The sequence below is a fragment of the Rattus norvegicus genome, chromosome 3 (assembly GCF_021556685.1).
Source record: "Rattus norvegicus strain SHRSP/BbbUtx chromosome 3, alternate assembly SHRSP_T2T, whole genome shotgun sequence".
NCBI classification, from domain to species: domain Eukaryota; kingdom Metazoa; phylum Chordata; class Mammalia; order Rodentia; family Muridae; genus Rattus; species Rattus norvegicus.
The window spans coordinates 115,441,315-115,461,467 of record NC_141536.1 but is presented as its reverse complement, the minus strand read 5'-3'; the positions used below and the strand labels follow the sequence as shown (position 1 = coordinate 115,461,467).

Sequence of the window (20,153 nt, the reverse complement as noted above, 5' to 3'; positions counted from 1 at the left end):
AGAGGCTGGGCTCAGAAACACTGTCCAGCCAAGGGTTTCAGTAGGGCTTTTGCTCCGCACAGAGGATGCTTGGAGTCAGTGAGGATCCCTGCGTGACACAATCGTGATGGACAGACATCATTACGGTTTGTCTGCACCACAGAATGTATACGGAGGGTGAAGCCCAGTGTATGCTGTGGACTTGGGAGATACTCGTGCATCTGCATTGGTTGGTGGCTTCTAACCCTTGCGCCATCCTCATGAATATGTCAGTGTTAGGAAAGGCTGTGCCTGATTAGGCTTGGGGGTAGGTAGAGTATGAACCTGAAACTGCTCCCTCCAAAACACAGTCTTAAAAAAATATACTGAGGTTTGAACCTTAGGCTCCACATAACTTGCTAGATATACACCAGTTTGTTTCGTTTTTGTTTTTCACTATTTATTTTGACACAGGCTTGATAACCTGTATCAGCCAGCCTTGAATTCACCCTGCAACCCAGGTAGGCGGAGACCCTATCCTCCTGCCTCAGCTTACTCTATAGCTCTGGTTGAACAGTGCCTTTTTCATTGTCTCCTGGTGTCTGACTTGCCTGTCACTTCTAATTTGTTCAATTTCTGCTCTGGATGAAGGAGAGTCACAACTTACAAGCCCATATGGAAGGTCTGTGCCCTTCTCTCCCCAATTTAACTGGTGTGACCTCCCCATAGCATAAACCAGTGGTCGCTCACAGAGGACTATACCTCTCCGGTTCTGGTTTTAGTCAGAGTAAACTCAGTTTAGCTGCAGTGACATGTTATCTCACCATCTCATCAGCTTTAAAAAAAAAAAAAAACCCAACAACGTATATACCCTTTTCATTTGTCAGTTTAATTGGATAAAGAAATATTAGAGACAGGCTGGTCAAGGGCACTGACTACTCTTCCAGAGGTCCTGAGTTCAATTCCCAGCACCCACATGGTGGCTCTCAACCATCTGTAATGGGATCTGATGTCCTCTTCTGGTGTGTCTGAGGACAGCTACAGTGTACTCACATAAAATAAATAAATCTAAGAGAGAGAGAGAGAGAGAGAGAGAGAGAGAGAGAGAGAGAGAGAGAGAGAAAGAAAGAGAGAGAAAGAAAGAAAGAGAACAGAAGAAAAAAAGAGAAAGAGAAGGAAGGAAGGAAGGAAGGAAGGAAGGAAGGAAGGAAGGAAGGAAAAAGGACTATTGGCAAGCACATCTTTAAATGTATCTGTGACAATGGTTCTGGAAATAATTGACCGTAAGGGGTTAGACCTGATCAATAGTCTTTGGTGAGGGAAGGCACTCTGCAAGCTACCAAAAGAGAAACACCAACTTAGCCACAAAACCTTTGACCTACAGCCTGCCCTGCCTGCGAAATAGGGCAGAGCGCTGGTGGCACGGAACGTGTAGGCACAGCCAACCATTGTCTGGTTTGACTCAGGCCCACCCCAGAGAAGGAACCCACACCCAGCACTGACTGCTTAGGTAACTAAGAACCAGAGACGAGATATCCCAGAAAGCTAGGGGGAAACCAAACATGACTGGTCTAAAAAGAAACAGTAACAGTAAAATGCCTCCTAAGGATATTCTGCTATCCTCACAGACCGGTGTCTTCTTCAGTCATCGTCAGAGAGGCTCCTTCCAGCAGCAGATGGGAGCAGATGCAGAGACCCACAGCCAGACATTCTGTGCAGAGGATCTAAATCCCTCCCCTCGAATCTCGGGGAACCCTGCTGAGGAACAGTCAGAACATAAGAGCCAGGGAGCATGGAGGGCACCAGGACAAGGCCCTCTGAGGCAGCTGAGCCAAGCTCGCATGAGTTCACAGAGACTGAAGCAGCAAGCACAGGGCCTGCTCTGGGCAGCACCAGGTCGTATGTGTTGTAGCCATTCGCTCAGTGTTTTTATGGAAATCCTGACTGTGAGAACGAGCGGGTCTCTGACTCTTTTGCCTGCTCCTAGGATTCGTTCCCCCTTGTGAGTCGCCATTTGGGTTGATGTTAGTAGGGTCCTTTTGCTTCATCTTAATTGTATTTTATTTTGTCATGTTTGCTCGTTACCTCTTAGCAGCCTACTCATTTCTAGTGAGAGACAGAAAAGGAGTGGATCTAGAGGGGAGAGGAGGGGAAGAAGAGCGAGAAACTATAATCAGGATATATTGTATGAGAAAAGAATCTGTTTTCAATTAAAGAAAATATTTCAAGAAACAAATGGCTGTAGGATAGCAGGAGAACTGAGTAAGGAATCTTCTGACTAACCCATTTGATGGATGCAGTAAACATTTTATTCGTAAACAGGACTCAGTCCAAGCACTCTCCTCATCTGTGCTCTGGCCATCCTCCTGACTCCACCCAGCTCAGCTCAAGTGCGCCCACCCTGTTCGTTGAGTCCTGGGTACAACTTGGAAGAACCCTAAGTTAGAATTTAAGTCTCCTTTTACCAATTTGTCATCTTATGGACCTATAACTTTAAGTAGTGTATGGTTTTAAGTGTCCCTGTCAAACTTTCCATTGTTTTACATGAGAGGTTTGAAATGTAATCTAATCCTATCTCCTCTAGAATCATATTTCATGTATAAAAGTTAATATTACTGAGTATAGACTCTATCCTTTAATTGACTTGGGCATGAAATTAGCATCTTGTCAGGAGCTAATAGGTATATCTTCATTATTAATAAAACTAACATTTTATAATGATAGTTCTGAGAACGTATCTAATACCTTAGAAGGTGGGAATTTTGTTGGAAAGAATCATTTTTCTTGTGTTTTTACTGTTATACCAGTGGCAGTAGAAACAACACTAGAGAGAGAGAGGGAGAGAGAGAGAAGCTGTGACTAGCCTCTTTCCTCGTCTCTGTGTTTGTGTGCCTGTACACCCTTGGTGAGAGGTTCTGCTAGGCCTGACTATGTAGACTACAGCTTCCCCCCACAGACAACATCCAGCACCATGCAGCCCGCAAACCTTCTTGGTAGCCCTGGTTTTCCAGGCCAAGTGTCCTTCATCCTGTTCTTCCTCCCGTCCCTGGTGCAGCCCCTCGTGGGATAACACTTTCAAGAGCATTATGTAGTACACCGTCCCCAAGTCACCCATGGAATCAAGTAGCTGGCTTTCATCATACCAGCCCACCCTTGGCAGTCTTCTATGCAAACACGCAAACACAAGCATGTAGAAATACATTCCGCGTCCCCACTTACAGACAAGAAGAAGCGAACCATCTGTGCTTTGCTTTTATCACATATTCCCTGCCTCTGACAGGTTCCCCTATCTACACTGAAAGCACCCCCACACTTCTACATAGCTGGCTGCGTGGCCCTTTGTGACAACTCCTGGCTAATGCACCCTGCTGTTGTGAACCTGGCAGGATGGCCTCAGATGGGGCCTTATCTCCCACACAGGCAGACACGAGTAGACAGAGTCTCTAGAGAGAAACTGCTGGACAAGCGGGCAAGTGCCTTTAGAATTCTAGCACGCATTACCAAATTACACTCCTCGGAGTTCTACTGATTGCTGGGCAGTCTCGTGAGTGTGAGACCAGAAGACCTGTCTCTTCCAGCTTTCCCAACAGTACATCTTAGTGACAGTGGGATTTCTGCAGGGATGATCTGGTAAGTGTCAAGCAACCACTTCTCAAAACAGCCCTGATATATTGTATCTGTTGATTTTCATGGTGTAAGTACATTGTATCTTCCCAACCCAATTTTGACTTCAAATATGCCCATGCCTACCCCCAAATGTGGAGTTGAGACGAACATCATTGTCTGATGTCACCTAACACATCAGGAGCAGCACAAGAGTAACGGGATGATAATGATGGATCTGAGAGTCGTGTCAGTTTGTCAGTAGGCTTTATGTCATTAATGTCTACATAATTAACATTTAGTAATGACTGACTCTAACATTCGACTTGTACAACCAGCTGTGAAAAGCTAATGGTCGCTCCTTGTGAGCTGGCAACAGTGCAGCTCGGATGAACCGAAGGCAGCGAGCTCACACAGCGTCCATCTTTACCCTGGTTGCTTTTAGGACCATTGTACTTGCCGTGCTGTGCAGTCCGTGCTCATCCTTTGTACAGACGACTCTTGGGTTTGCTCTTACTCATCCTCAGGACTTCTTTATTGATCTGGGTCTGTGCCATGAGCTGTCATCTTTTACTTTAGCTCAGTATTTATCTTGGCCATTTGCCAATGGTATTTTTTTTTTTGCCATGGAGTTGTTTTATTATTTTTTACAAGAAAATTATTTTATTTTAAATTGTGTATATATGTATGTGTCTGGGTTTGGGTATGTATATATGAGTGTAGATACTTATAGGGCCAGAAGAGGGCACCCATGGAGTTAGAGTTTCAAGTGGTTGTGAGCCACCACATTGTGAGTGCTGGGAACCAAACTCAGGGCTGCAATTATATGACTGATATGTAATTAAATACACATAAGAGGAATGTGTATTGTGAACCCCTGAGCCATCTTTCCAGCCTGGTTACTACTGGTTTCTTGTCTATTTGTTCGTTTTAGTTTTGGTTCATTTTTTGTTTTTTTTATATAGTTGCATTTTCCACCTTTGACAGCTTCCAAATGTTGAAAAATAATTAAAAATCACATAATTAAAAATGCCCTAGTCTTAATTATGTCTCATATTGAAATTTCTAGTTCCTTTTACTTTGAACAATCTGATAATTCCTTCCTCCCCTTGGAGTTTGGTATGTTTTGGAATTTTTTCTCTCTTTTGTCCTAACTCGGGTCATTATTTTAAACCTGTGGCATTTAGTGACACTACAGGAATGAATAATATGGGTTCCACATAACAGAAAGTGCACACAGGGACCGTCAAACATTTATCAAGTGTTGGATCATTACAGCGCTGGTTAAATGGGGCTTGGATCCACCTCTTTTCTATGACTTGACACATGGTATTATCCACATGGGGAATTTATGTAGTTTTCTTCTAGCGTGGGTAGATGGCGGCTTAAAGGCAAACCACCTTTTCCTTTGACTATTCCAAGCCCAAGGCTCTGAGCTCTGTCCTGGGTGTCACTGACACCAGCTTCAAAGATGTGTCCCTCTCAGCACAGTTTTGAGTATGTCTTCCCATCTCAAAACATTTAGCTGGCAGCCACATGGTTTTAGGGCCTGCCACATGTGTGGTCTTCATAGTAGGATCTCAGAATCCAGTCACACGGAATCCAGTCACATGGGATGCCCTAATTCACAGCAAACTTTTCGTTTTTGGCATCTCATTTTTTTGTCTCAACTTTAGAAATCAGGAAACAGAACCTCAGATATGGTAAGTGATTGGCCCAAAGTCTCTCTGTAGCTATTCTGGCTTCTGCCTTGCACATCTGGCATAGCAAATCCTTAAATAAAATGAAGAACATTTGGACCAGAATGGTTTTCCCAACTCCCAGTGCAGAGGTCATGTCACTGTCCCACAGCAGGCGTGAGAACAGAGACACCGTGGGGCAGTGCTCAGTGAGGAAGACCTAGGAGGTGTGGCCTTGCTGGAGGAAGTGTGTCACTAGGGGGAGCCTTTAAGAATGTGTAGCCTCACCCTACCTCTAGTTTGCTCTCTCTGCTTCATGCTTCCTGTCCTAAGATGTGCTCACCCTTCCTGCTTGGGCTGCCCATTGTTCCGCCTTCTCTACCATTGTGGACTCTTAGCTTCTGGAAACACGAGCCCACAGTAAAATCTTCTTCCCATAAGTAGCCCTTGGTCGTCATATTTTATCCCAGTAACAGGACTGTGTCACCAAGTTTGGCACTTTTTATTAATGAACCATTTGCACTTAACTTGAAAACTAGGCCATTGATATGGTGTGTAATGGACCACTATTGGTTTGGTCCAGTTTCTCCCTATCTCAAACACACATCTCTATTCCCCTTCCTTTGGCTTGCTTGGGCTCTAATGGGCTGCTTTTCTGTCTCTTAAGATTCTGGTGGTAGAATGTCATCACTCCTTTCTGTGCAATGACTGTCATGGCAGGGAGAATAAACCATATACACTTCCTGGTCTGTCTTTTGGTTTTTTTGTAAGACCACCTCCAAGTCTAGAAAAGCAGAGAGCGTAATGTTCCTTGGAAGTTTGTGTCATTGCTAACGATACTGCCATCAATCCCGATTGCACAGCTGAGTTTCTCTCTGTTTTCTTCTGAACTTGGTCTTCTTGCTTTTGAGCATCCCATCCTTGATTTCCTCCTTTTGTCTGCTGTAGACTAATTTGGGATGCGGGCATGCTCCAGACTTTACAAGGGAGATAACTCAGAAATCTGTTCCTGGATGTTGGAGACCTGTACCTTTTGTCTCTGCAATTTACCTTTACAGATTCTCTTATGGCTTCCCCAACTCTCCTCTATGTCCCGGGATCACTATTTCCTTTCCTTGTTGCTGCAGCCAACTTCTTGAAAAGAAGCAACTTAAGGGAGAAAGGATTTGATCTGCTGTTATAGGTTAAGGGACACACTGTAACGTGGCTGAGAAGGCAAGGAGGCAGGACCATGAGGTGGCTGGTTACATTGTTATCCACAGTCAGCAGGAGAGAGGTGACTGCTGGTACTCGGCTCACTCCCTCATTGATATTTAGTCTAGAAGCTCAGCTTATGGGATGGGGATGAACCCACCCACATTCAGGCTGGGTTTTCCCATTCAGTTAGACTATTCTGTAAATACTCTCATAGACACACCCAGAGCTGTGCTTTCATGTCGATTCTAAATCCAGGCAAATTGACAGGGAAAGTGAAGCTTAACCTTCACCTTGGGGTTCACAGTGCAGGTCTGTCTAATGGACTGGCCATGTGCTTTAAATAGTGAAGGCTTGTCTTAAAATCTACCCAGTGTAAAATGTGTGTGTGTGTGTGTGTGTGTGTGTGTGTGTGTGTGTGTGCGCGTGTGTGCGTGCATATATGTTCAACTGTCCACAAAGGCCAGACAAGGAGGGCATTGGTCTACTAGAGCTAGAGATATAGGTTAACTCTCTGAGCTGCCCAGTGTGAATGCTAGGATCTGACCTCAGGTTTCTGGAAGCACAACAAGCACGTTTAGTCACTGAGCCATTTTTCCAGCCCCACACAGACTGTATTCGATGTTCATTTCAGATCAGAAGATATGAAACAAACAGTAAAATGGTCTCATAGGATTGCTACATTTTAAAAGTTCAATTTTAAAATTTTGTTGGTTTGTTTATTTATTTGAAGTGGAAACTTCTGGTTTCTTTGGAAAGTCAGTTATGTCAAATGATGCTTTGCTGGGCACACAGGGTGAAAGGATATCTTGCTGAAGCAGACACATGAAAGAATGTTTTCCTGAAGCAGACACAGGTGAAAGGACTCATGATGAAGGAATGTAAGAATGACCTCACAGACAGTGGGAGTGGGAGCATTGGCTTGGTTCGCTCCTCCTCGATATTCTTTGTTAAAGACACACACATGTATTGGTTCACCTTACACCGTGTTGAGCTCTGCTTGTGGTAACGCCACCACTGAGAGAAACTTACCAAACAACTTCTCGAGAGGTTCCTACAGCTCCTGCCACTTCCACAGTGGCCTAGCCTCAGGTGGTTGGAGAGCCTTGCAGTTTCCTCAGGACTGAACTACAGCTGTTGGGTCATGAGTGATGTCTGCCTGCCTAGAGGACTGGACCCTAGCTGCTGATTCATATGTAGTGTTTGCTATGGGACTGACCTGCTGGGAAAGAGGATCGATTGAGCTTGCCTCCAAAGAACTATTGCTAAACAGATCCACTTCCCCCATATCCTAATAACTTTTCTCTTATACTACCTCTGCTAGGTGGTGGGCAGGAGGAGAGTTGAATGTTTATTAAAAGTGGGTTGTAAAATATTTATGTCTACAGTTATTTACTTACTTACTTTTGACACAAGGCCTCCTTTGTAGCCCTGGCTGTCCTAAAACTCCTTACTTATACCAGGATGGTCCAGAGCTCACAGAGATCCACCTGCCTCGACCTCCCAAGTACTGTTATTAAAGGCATGTGTCACTATACCCGACTCAAAAAATTTTTTTAAATATATGAAACCAAGCCAGGAATAGTGGTGCACACCTTTAATCCCAGCACTTGGGAGACAGAGACAGATTGATCTCTGTGAGTTCAAGGCTAGCCTGGCTCACATAGTAAGTTCCAGGACAGCCAAAAATACATAGTGAGACTCTGTCTTGAAAAAGACAAAACAAAAGCAAAACAAACAAACAAACCCCCCCCCAAACAAACAAAACCCCAAAGCATAAAAGTAAAAAATAATAAAAATAAAACCAAAGCAAGCTCACAAAACAATACTTTTCTATTAAAATTCGTTAAACTCCCCAATGTCCTGTTGCAGGTGCACAGGGCGTAGGCTGCTGCCCCTTCCTGCTGTGTTCTGCAGCTGCCTTTTTTCACCTGGGCTGTCCTAATTCAAAACAATCCCAGACATGGCAAGGGCAAGGGCAGGGCAGGCTGAGGCTGGCAACCAAGAAAGGAGCTGACGTGGGATGCCCAAGGGAATCCTGTTAGATCTGCCTGTTTGCTGCATGGTCCATTGCTCGACATGTCCACTCCGGAATGCTACCCCACCCCACCCCCACCACATGCAGCTGTATCACTTTGGGAATGTCAGCTACCCTGCTGAAATCTTTATTCTACAAAAAGCCGATGAGCCAGGTGACAAATCACCAAGTCCTTCCTTACACTGTGGAGAGAGAGGGAAAGGGAGAGGGAGAGAGGCAGAGAGAGGCAGGGAGAGGCAGGGAGAGGCAGGGAGAGGCAGAGAGAGGCAGGGAGAGGCAGGGAGAGGCAGGGAGAGGCAGGGAGAGGCAGGGAGAGGCAGAGAGAGGCAGGGAGAGGCAGGGAGAGGCAGGGAGAGGCAGAGAGAGGCAGAAGAGAGACAGAGAGACAGAGAGACAGAGAGAGGCAGAAGAGAAGCAGAGAGAGGCAGAGAGAGGCAGAGAGAGAAAGAAAGAAAGCTATCTAGCAGGTATGAGCATTTACCATGAAAACGGGCAAAAACAAGCGTTCAGAAAATGTCATCCACCCCTCTTCACAGTGGTTATGCCACTACCACCGCCAACCCCTTACCAGGGATGCCAGCCGAAACCAAAGTCACCTTGGATCTCTACACCATTTTCCTCTCTGCTGTGTTTTTGCTGTGGGTTCTCTTTCTTTGACCCTTATACTGAACTCTGGCACTAGTTCACGCCCTCCATCAAGGCAGGCCAGCTGGATGTTGACCCACAGCTGGAGCCCCCCCAACACCCCTGTATAGTTTGGTCTCTCGTGCAGTAGCCCTGTACTGTGTTCCCAGGTCTCTCGGGTTTGTTCCTCTTGGCAACCTCCAGTTCAAATCCTATATTTTCACAGAAGGCGAGAACAGATTGTTCTCAACCCTTTAACAGCCCCTGGCAGGCACCTGCTCATCCTGGGATCGCTCTTATACTCTTGTAAGTCACCTGAGATCCATGCCACTGGGAAGTACTTGTGCTGTTGAGCCCAGTACTAGTAGGCTGTTTGGGTTACACAGCAACCCAGAGTCATGTTTGCCAAGCCTGTAACCCGACAGCTGTGTTTTTCTGCTAACAGCTCCTGAAGCCCGAAGTCCCACCTTTTAGTAACTTGAATTCCCCTTGAAACCAACTCATCTGGATTCGACATGATTCATTTCAACAGTGTTTACACAGTGCTTATTTCTTTGGGCATTGTTACGGGCTCACAGCCAAAGGAAAAATGGTCAAGGGTCCTGGCTTGACAGAGCGAGAAATTTAACCAGGAGCAGAGATGCTGGACACCAAGCCAATAAATACATGAGGTTAAAAAAATATTAAGAGCAAATACTGTGGGAAAGTTGATTTCCTTCAGGTGATTCTGTCAGGGATATCCGAAAAAACCTCAAAAAAAAAAAAAAAAGCATTAAAGATCTGAAAGGAGAGCTGAAACAGTCCTCACATAAATAGAGCTCTCTTGTTTCAAATAAAAGAAGCAAAATAGGCCCGAGCCAAGTCCAGGAGCAGCAGTCACTTCGGAGGACATTGCATTCATCCCATTGACACTGGCATTGCTAGAAACTACACTGCAGAAAGTTCTTCAGGCCAGGAACCACATGCTGTTTGCACAAAGGCAATAACCCCAAGGGATGGTACTGACCCAAGACAAACACTCTGCAAATGCTGTGGGGACCAGCTAGGGGGGAGGGGGGGAGGGTGGGTCAGCGCTGTGGTTATACAGACCAGAGCTTCGAGTGTCTTCTTTTGCCTCTCCCCACTTTATTTTTTTGAGACAAGGTCGCACTGAACCTGATAACTTCTCCCAAGTAGTGTAAAAAGCAAAGTGAGATGGGAGAGAAAGCTGGCCGAGACTGCCATGGCCCGGTTACTAAGGTCAAGACCAACTGATTGATCATGACCGCATTGCATATCCGGGACAGGATCTGACCAACCTGGTTTATTGGTGTTCATTCCAATACTAGCCACCTCAATTAGATCACGGTAAAAGACTCAGACGCATCTTAATAAAGAGGCATCCTGACAAGGCTGACTCAAAACCAGTCAAGTCTAAAGAAATCAAGGAAGGTTTGAGACAATCTCACAACCACGAGAGGCCCAAGGAGGGTAATGACTAGATGAAATGTGCTGAGCTGAGTGGGATCCCAAAGCAACCCTCAGGAAAGCTAAATAAAACGTTGACCTTGTGAGCAAGAACACACTGTTAACCAAGACAGTGGGCTGCGTTAATACAAGACGTTAATATAGGAGGCTTTGGGTGGGAGGCTGTATGGAAAGTCTCCACAAAGGCCCTGCTTTAGTCATGGTTTCAGCTCCTTGTGATCAACCATGGCTCAAAAACACTGAACAGATAATTCAAAAACGAAGACTCGCTGATTTTTAAATGGAAAGCCACTCTGAGGCAGACGCAGGGCAGGAATCCCCTTTTCCCCTGGCACATCCATTCAGTGACAGCAGAATACACATCTTTCCCTGGGGATTCCTGAGACAGCCATCGAGATAGGGCACACTCTGACTCACAAAAGAAATGTCAACAAATCGGAAAAAGATTGAAAGCATGCAGGTGTGTTCTTGGACCCCAATAAATAAGGTGGAAATCAGTAACAGGTGATTGAACAGCAAACCCCCCAAAGACTTGGCAGTTCACTGGTCAAAGAGGCAGTGTCAAGAGAAATTGAAAAAGAAAAACTACTTTTAAATGGAAGTGAAAAGACGCAGATATCAGAATGGGGGGGTGGGGTGAGGGTGGACTCATGGAACTCAGAGAGGGAAATTTACAGCACGGAATATGTGCGTTTGAAGAGAGGGGAGACTTTAAATAAATAATCTCTGTTCCGAGACTCCACATAAAAATAATGCAAAGATTCTCAGTGAGCTGAAAGAAGGAAAAAAGGGTAGAAAATGGGAAATAGAAACCGGGGGAGGGGGAGAAATAGGGACAAATCCATAAAACAAAAGCTAGGTCTTTGAAAAGGTCAGTAAACTTGTTAGGGTTGGGATTGGAGGTTAGGGAAAGGAGGATAGAGGGTGGGTTAATCCTAACTAAGGGTATATGAAAAGGTGTTAGGAGACCCAATAGTTTGTAAACGAATTAAAAATACATTTCCTTAAAATGGAGTTTGAGCAGAGGTGTCAAACGTAAATGAGCAATTCTATTCCAGAAAGACACAGGTTCTCACATGGAAATCTGGGCACAGGCACAAGTTACCACTTCCCTATGAGTGATTGATCAGAGAGGCTCAGATATAGGTCTCCAAAAGAATACAGGCAGCTCTTGGTTGCCCACTATAACTAAATACCAAGACCCTATCACCGAACATAATACTTATTTTGACTATAGGACACAAAGAAATTGATACTGAATTGACTCGGAAAGGTTTCCTCCTGATTACTTTTGCAGTTCTGGACAGGCTTCTTGGGGTCGAGGGGGATCAATGTTCTATTGCGTGGACTCTGACTGCTATTGTATTGATCTACAAGGCAATACATGTCTACTGGTACAATAGTAACGAGACTGTTTCTGAGGGTGACAGATGCCTGCTTCACAAAAGTCATACCTGGTAGTTTAAACACTGTCAAAGGCCAAGGCTGGAGATGCCATTAGCCCAAGGGGAGAACCTATTGGCGGCGTTCGTCTCGATGGTCACTGTAGAGACTCCTAGCTACTCCAAATGCTAAGACTAAGTAGGCTACCGTGAGCCACAGATGGACATGCACCCCAACCTTCCCTCTGTAAGGGTCAGGGCACAGGGTGGACAAGTGTGTGAAAAGATTTCTTAAATCTGCTTGCCCAGATTACAGTGCTAACTAGCTTCGCATTAATTTTTTGGTTATTAACTATGCAGTTTTGGTCCTCATTCAGCACCATGCACTTTCTGAAATTCAAATGTAACTCAGCAGCCTGTGTTTTGCTTGGCAACCCACCTGCATCTCAGGGCGATGCACTGGCTTGTCCCAGCTCTACCAACATCTCTCTGCTGGTCGTGGAAGTCTGAGACCTGCAGATTCTTAGAATTCTCTCCCACCATGTCAGGGTCTCCCAGGAGTCTGTGCGATGGAGACCCGCTGGTTTGTCTGCCCTGCCTCTTCTCAGCCCTGGAAGCTTCTAGAAGTCTTGCTGTCAGTCCTCTCCTTACTGTTAGTGCCTGAGATCTCATAGTTTATGAGCTGAGCTTGCCAGGAGGAAGAAAAATATCCACCCAAAAGACAAGCAGTTTGAGGGGGCCTTGGGCCACATGCTCAAGTGCTCAGAGCTCCTGATCCACAAAGGTAATGTGTGTGTGTGCATGTGTGTGTGTGTGTGTGTGTGTGTGTGTGTGTGCATGTGTGCATGTGCGTGTGTTCAAGAACATTCAGATTCATGAGGATGGAAAGTGAGAGTCCAAAGCTGGCCTCCTTTCCTCATCTCTCTCTTTCCACACCTTCCTGCCCAAACTGGTATTTTTATCCTTTAGGAATTATAAGTAAGGCCTTCGTTGAAGTCTGGGAATCTAGGGTGGACTTTGGAGGGCTGTGGGGAGTTTTAGTTGCTGCCTTTTTCTAGGTCTTTTCAGTATGTTCTATTTCTCCCCAACCCCCTCTGTCATGCCCTTGGCTGTGGTCCTTTTAGCACATTCCCACACTCTGATTCTTCTGTGGCCTGCTGTTGGAACATCTCTGAAGTTCCCACAGGGCTTCTGCTCGGCCAGCGCCCTTCCCTCTCTGAAGTACACACGGGATCAACAGCACACATGTTTTCCCAGACTCTCTCAGGCTGACTTCCTGTCGGGAGCCTTGGAACTCTGAGCCACACAGTACCATGTGACTTCAGCACTGGGTGTGGCATCTCCTGGGTGAAAGCCACATCCTCTCCCTCTTCAGCAGACACCCAGGTACAGAGGGCCTGAAACTGTCACTAGTGGCTTGCCAATCTGGTCTATGGCTTGCAGACTGTTGTAAAGTCGGTTGAAGCCATAGCCATGGTCAAAAGTTATATACTCCTCTAGGGATACAGATGTACCAGTTTCTCATTATTAACAGAAGAGCTATCAGTAGTAACTGAAAGAAAGGGGTTTTGTTTTGGCTTACAGTTTGAGGGTGCAGTCCACATGGAGAGAAAATTGTAGGAGGGACAGCAACTGTGGTATGCATAACCCTGAAGTCCCCCAAGTCCTTCCACATGCAGGACCCATGGAGTCCTGATGCCTCTGTGACACAGTAGTAGCAAGGGATTCTTCGTGTTGGAGAATAAGCTAACTATTACAGTTGGTTTTAGTGTCAACTCCCCATCAACTAGAATCCCCTGAACTGCCTGACCTGAAGAAGTGTCGCCATTGTGTGAGTGGCTTGGGGAGGACCCTCTCCAACTGCCCTGCCCTTCCTCACTTGGCCTTTCTTCTTGCTGCAGTGATGCTGATTCCTTTGCTCACAGTAGAACCAGCATTCCCAGGCTTCTGCTGATGACGATGGTCCAGGAATCCCAGGTTATCAGGGCCAGGTCAGCGCTGCTGAGGCACACAGCCTTGTGGACAGAGAGATACCTCTCCGGTGGGAGACGGCCATTATAGGACCATGATAAGCAACCAGCCTGACTGAAAACAGAATGACTGCTGTGTACGAATCCCTTCAGGTACGATTCTGCTGCTGTTGCTATCTTCACACAAGCCGACCTAGTACATCCCTTAATACACACATATGTATACATACATGTGTGTTACTATAAACATGTATGTATATATATATTAAATATGTATTATAAATGTACACATATATGCTTTAACCTGGCTTCATAAATCTGTGCCTCATCTGAAAAATGGGAATAATAGTAATTCTTATTTTCTCCAAAGTATGAAGAAGGAGCTATCTATGTTTTTTTTTTTTTTCCAGAGCTGGGGACCGAACCCAGGGCCTTGCGCTTCTTAGGTAAGCGCTCTACCACTGAGCTAAATCCCCAGCCCCCAGGAGCTATCTATGAAGCTGTCTACTGAATAGGTTTCAATGAGATTCCCATGAGCTGAAACACAGTAGGATCATAGAATAAAGCCCAACACAGGGCTGGAGAGATGTCTCAGCACTGACTGCTTTCCCAGAGGTCCCGAGTTCAAATCCCAGCAACTACATGGTGGCTCACAACCACCTGTAATGAGACCTGATGTCCTCTTCTGGTGTGAAGACAGCTACAGTGTACGTATATAGAATAAATAAACAAAACTTTAAAAAAAGCCCAACACACACCACACATGTACACGCATAACCTAAATATACCCCCACTCCACCAACTACCTCACATTCCTATCATAAACCACCCATAAGGCGGCACCACCCACCAGGAAGCCGGCATTTAAGCATAGGAGTCAGTAGGGGACATTTCACTGGAGCCACAGCAGGCCCCAGTTACAATGTTTCTTTTCACTCAGTCATTGGTGCTGAAAGATATTTTCAGAGGTGTAAACGTGATTGTATGGATGACAGGAGTGTCTGCTAGTTTTGGGGGAGGTAGGTGAGGGGAGGAGAGGCAGGCAGGGGTCAGTGTATGTCTGTATATCACACTCTCCCACTCAGATGATCCTAACACCTTGGTGACGACCATTGAGATGATGACATGGGGTTAAAGCACCAGTGGCCTGCATGAAAGGGAAGAGCACTGGCCTGGGGCTTTGCCTTTCCTGCCCCATCTCCAGACTTGGATGGTCATGATAGATTGCATCGCCCAGACTCAGACCTAGCCAAGGGCTCGCCAGAGTCACATAAATCCCCTCAACTGTAGAGTGACCTTGCCCTCCTGGTCTCTCCCTGTCAGCTATTTCCTGGACACCTGCTAGCTGGAGCTCTCTGTGCTTTCTTCAGAGACCTCTTCAGACTCAGCCTTGCCCTCTGCCCTGCACTCCTGCCTCCCTCCTCTCCCCTCCCACTTATGCTCTCTTGCCCCCGTCACTTACCCCGCCTCCCCTGAAGCATCACCACCTCCACTTGACCCCAAGCTCCTGCACTCTAAACCCCTCTGTCAGTTTTCCAGCTGTCTACCTAGAGTTACAGACAGGTATAGGCAGGAGGAGACAGCAGGTACCTGGAACTTGTACCTGTGTCTCACGCGAGACATGGCACCATAGCAGCATGCTGGGCTCTGCACCTGGCGGCCTGGCTTGGTTGGGCATAGAGAGCTACCTCCTAAATGCCAGGTGCCTTTGGACTCAAGAGTTTCTCATGGTTCATGGAGGTTGGCAAATGACACAGGTTTAAACATGGGTCACAGCACATTTTAGAGAAAGAAAAAAAAAAACCCACCAGGACTGGAATATGTCATGGGAGAGCCATGATGAGGTGCAGGGCACTGGTAATCCAGGCAGAACCCTTGCCTGAACTCCTGCCGTGCTTGTAGAAGATGAGGTCCCAGAAGGTTGCTGGCACCATCTTGGGCACTACATTGCTGCCCAAGGTGAGGAAGGAGATCTCTGCACTAAATGTGGTGGTCACACTTAGATTTGGCTGCTGCATAAAGGATCTACAATGAGCAATGCGTCTGGTATGTTGGCAAGAACAGGACGAATGGAGGTGGGGTGGACCCAGTATGGATGGCCAAGTACACTCAGTTTACAGACACATGGGGTCTGGTCACTGCGGAAGCCTTTAAGGATTGGCCAGCAGGACCACAGAGGGACCCTTGCTCCCCGGTGTTGAGATCTTTGCAACGACAGAGAGGGGAGTACTGTGGGTTTTACAGGGCTTTGAAAAATTGGGATTTGAAACTTTTAAAACCATGCAGCATTTTCTTAGTTGCAAAACAACAAAAATTACATAATTTCAAAGCCCTGCAAGAGGATGAGGCAAAACCATGAATCACTTCCCATGCCACGGAGTGAGCAATTGAGCAAATGTGCTGGCTGCATCCAGCTGCTGGGATACAGTGTTTATGTTCCCGGGTTCCTAGGCTGCGGGTATGGGAAGGCCATCTTAACCTCTTCTGTGTTCTAGTCATCAAGACAGAATGGTATATTCCACAGCAAGACAAAGACAGCACCCAGAAATGCAAGCTTCAGCATGGAGGTTAGCCAAGAAGATGCAAAGGCACAAGGAAAGAACCTGCCGAGATGAAAACTAAAATATTAAATTAAAAATAAAATAGCCCCAAAGGTCCACACAGCCCCAGCCTTCTTTAATTTGCAGTGTACCGTGTAAGCTCCCCGAACAGAGCGTTGCTGGGTCTATCCGAGCCCCCCTTTTCCTTGTCCTATCCACAAGTGCACCTGTTGAATGGGCAGCCCAGAGAACAACCAAGGCTGAAGGAGAAAGGTGGAGAGGGGGTGGGATGTGGCTTCCCACACTGCTCTAAGAAATCCCAAAGAGGAGGTTAGTTTTAACCTATGGAACTCAAATTGCCCCTTGTAGGGGTCCTCTGGCTGAGAAGTGGCCATCTGTGGAGGTTGAGGCAGAGGGCACTTTGGAATCTTCCTGTCCTTGTTCCTGGTAAGTCCAAAGACAAAGTGGGTATTAAGGTTATTATATTACAATGTAGCTTGGCTAGGGAGGCCAGTCTTCTACTGAGAGAGATTGAGAATGGCAGTGGTGGGAGGGGCGTAACTCAGGAAAGGACTAGTGGAATCTAGACTCTTTCCCATCATACCAGAGGCTCATGAGTGCCATACTGTAGGAAGTGGACTAAGGAGGATGTCCCAGAGCTTCCTAGTACACAATCCCGCCTATGTAGGAGTGGGGAAGGGAATTGACTCAAGTCTAGCACAGTCGCTCTCTCCCTTGGGATACCCCAGGTTGTCACACCTGATATTTCCTCACAGCTCTGCTGGCAGCTGTCCTCTAGACCTTATGCTGCCCCTGTGACATGTTGGAGATTGAGTGTGCAAGCGGAGGACAGAGAAAACCAAGTTAACACTTCTCCACCCTGGGGGATACAAGCCCTTCTCTGAGGGCTGTTCTGCCTGTGGACTTGAACCTCCTAGAGCAATGCAGGGAACTGTGCCTCATCTTTAACCTTGCAGCGCCTCAGTTCTGAGATGGGCACTTCTGCCACAGAAATGCTTCCACACAGAATGGAACTGGCAGGCTATCTAGTATGCAAATTCCTACTTCTGGGTCCTTAGCCATTTAAAAAAAAGTAGTGTATGTTTGTGACATGTGTGAGCATGAGGGGTCAGAGGCTGACATTAGGTGACTGCCTCAGTCACTCTCTACCTTGTTTTGGAGAGTATGTTTCCCACCGAACCAGAAGTATACTGATTGGCTAAACTGGTTGGCCAGAGGGCTCTAAAAATCCACTTCCCAGGACTCAGACTGTTAGTCATTGGCTTCATTCATTCATTCATTCATTCATTCATTCATTCACTCATTCACTCACTCATTCATTCACTCACTCATTCATTCACTCATTCATTCACTCACTCATTCACTCATTCACTCATTCATTCATTCACTCATTCATTCACTCATTCATTCACTCATTCATTCATTCATTTATTGTTGAGGATATTACAAAACACAGCTCCAGTCTGGAAACGGAAGAATGGTTCGAGATTAGCCGGCTGTGACAAGTTTAGCTTTTGTCAGTGGGCAGCCCACAGCACGTCCTCCTCCCCTTCTACATTCATTTATGAAGAAGCCTCCTACACGGTGCTATTAAAATCAAATCTTACTCATCTGCTTAGTCAATGCTGAGCCGATTTCTTTCATATGCTCCCTGTGAATGAGATCTGAACTAACCCATCTAGAAAACGAAACTACTCAAAAAGAATATGAAAATGATTTTGGGAGGGGGTCAGAAAAGACTTTGGGCTGTGCATATGTGCTGGGGCGGAGGAGACATCACCCCACCAGGGTTTTAGGACCCTCTGGATTACAACAGGAAATAAACAGGCTGGAGTTAATGTGGGTCTAAATGACCTAGTTCCAAAATAGATTTCTCATTATGGACAGACGCCATGGGGTCTGCTTCGAGGTGAAGTCGCTCTACACACATGGCTTCAAGGCCTGCCAGCTGGTCTGTGGCTGTGACCAAGGCTTCTGCTCTACGTCTGCCTCTCCTATGACTAGTGGGTGCCCTGAGGCAAGTAACTTAACCAGACTGGGCCCTACTTCCCTTCCTGAAGCATGCAGATGACAAGGGGTGTTTACCCCAGAGGACAAAGGAGGAAAGCTTTCCCGTCCCATTCCCAGTTCACAGAATCTAAGAATCACATTAATCTCAACCCTTGATTATTAAACTCTCCACCATCAGTCTATGAGATAACTAGTCCTTTTGCCATTTACTTAGTGATAGAATTAGTTATTTCTGGTAGTGTAGTGAATACCCGTGAGCCCCCTATGTTGCACTGTCTAGTCTCCCAGATCTCATTAGTCCCTTTTCTCTATCCCTCAGGTCTTCAGATCGCTGCTCCTAATACTTATATATTGATGTATGTATCACCAGAAAGTACTTGGATTTTTATGCTTTGTAGAAATGACATGCGATGTGCAACTTTTGGGGACCTCCTTTTGTTACTTAATGTTACCCTGCAAGAGCCATCCACGACGTCGTGTGCACTGTGGTTGCTCCTGAGTGCTCCAACGTGTGAGCTCCTTCCAAGCCTATACACGGGAGAAACTCCACACCTATACAAGGACAAATGCAATGTGCCAGCCGGATTCTTACAACGGCCTTCTAACCAGAAAGTGTGCTGTCTCCTTTCTCAAGACCCCGCAGAGCGTGGGTGCACTTCCATGTTCTCACGCGTTAGTTTTTGAGTCAGAACCCTTCGCTGAGCTTTGGGGCTCACGGACTCAGTAGACTGGCTGACTGACCAGCAAGCTCAGGGGACCCTCCTGTCTCCACCTATCTGGTGATGGCATTATAGGTTTGTGCTCCCACACTCGGGTTCTTAATGTGGGTCCTGGGGATTCTGACTTCGGTCACCAAACTGAACCATGTGTCATCATGGCGCTGACTTACACTTCATGAATCTATTCAACCGCCACGTTTCCTCTTCTGGGAAATACCTGTTGACGGTTTTCACCCACTGTTATGCTGGGCTGTTGACTTTGTTAAAATCGATTTGAGCAGTTCTGTACGGTCTTGGTAGAAGGCCTCTGTGGTTGACGTTATGAATGTCTTGTTTCAATTTCCACCTTGTCTTTTCACTTAAAATTTTTGTGCGGTGGGCCTGGAGAGATGGTGCATCGCTTAAGAGCACTCGATCTTGCAGAGGACTTGGTTTGATTCTCAACGCTCACGTGGCAGCTCATAACCCTCTGTGACACCAGTTCCGGGCCATCTAACACCTTCTCCTGGCCTCTGTGGACACCGCATATACACAGTACATTGTACGTGCAGGCAGAACACCATACACATATAATATAATATAATATAATATAATATAATATAATATAATATAATATAATATAATAATATAAATCCTTAAAAGAAGGATTGTTGTGTTGTTTTCTTGAGTCAGGATCTTCTTATGTTGCCAAGGCGGACTTCAACTCACAAAGCCCCCTGCCTCAGAGACTTGAATGCTGGGGTTACAGAGGTGCACAGCTCTGCCTAGATATCTTTCATTTGTTAGACACATCTCTTGGTGAACCAAAGTTCTTGATTTCGATATTGCTAATTGTATGATTTTATCATCAGTAATTTATGTGCTCAGTTAAGAAAATACTCATGCATCCTGTGTATAAAAGATATTATTTATTATGACATCTCAGTGCTGGAAAAACTTTAATCTTTT

At 46.0% G+C, this 20,153-nt stretch overlaps 1 long non-coding RNA gene across 1 annotated transcript in view; it reads left to right on the top strand.

The window, feature by feature from the left end:
- LOC102550367 (uncharacterized) overlaps positions 1-19,846 on the top strand; it is an 87,871-nt gene extending 68,025 nt beyond the window's left edge. The window contains 3 exon segments of the long non-coding RNA NR_110721.2: positions 13,847-14,068; positions 14,326-16,902; positions 18,806-19,846. This is a non-coding gene — a long non-coding RNA (uncharacterized LOC102550367).
- Positions 19,847-20,153: the final 307 nt, after the last annotated feature.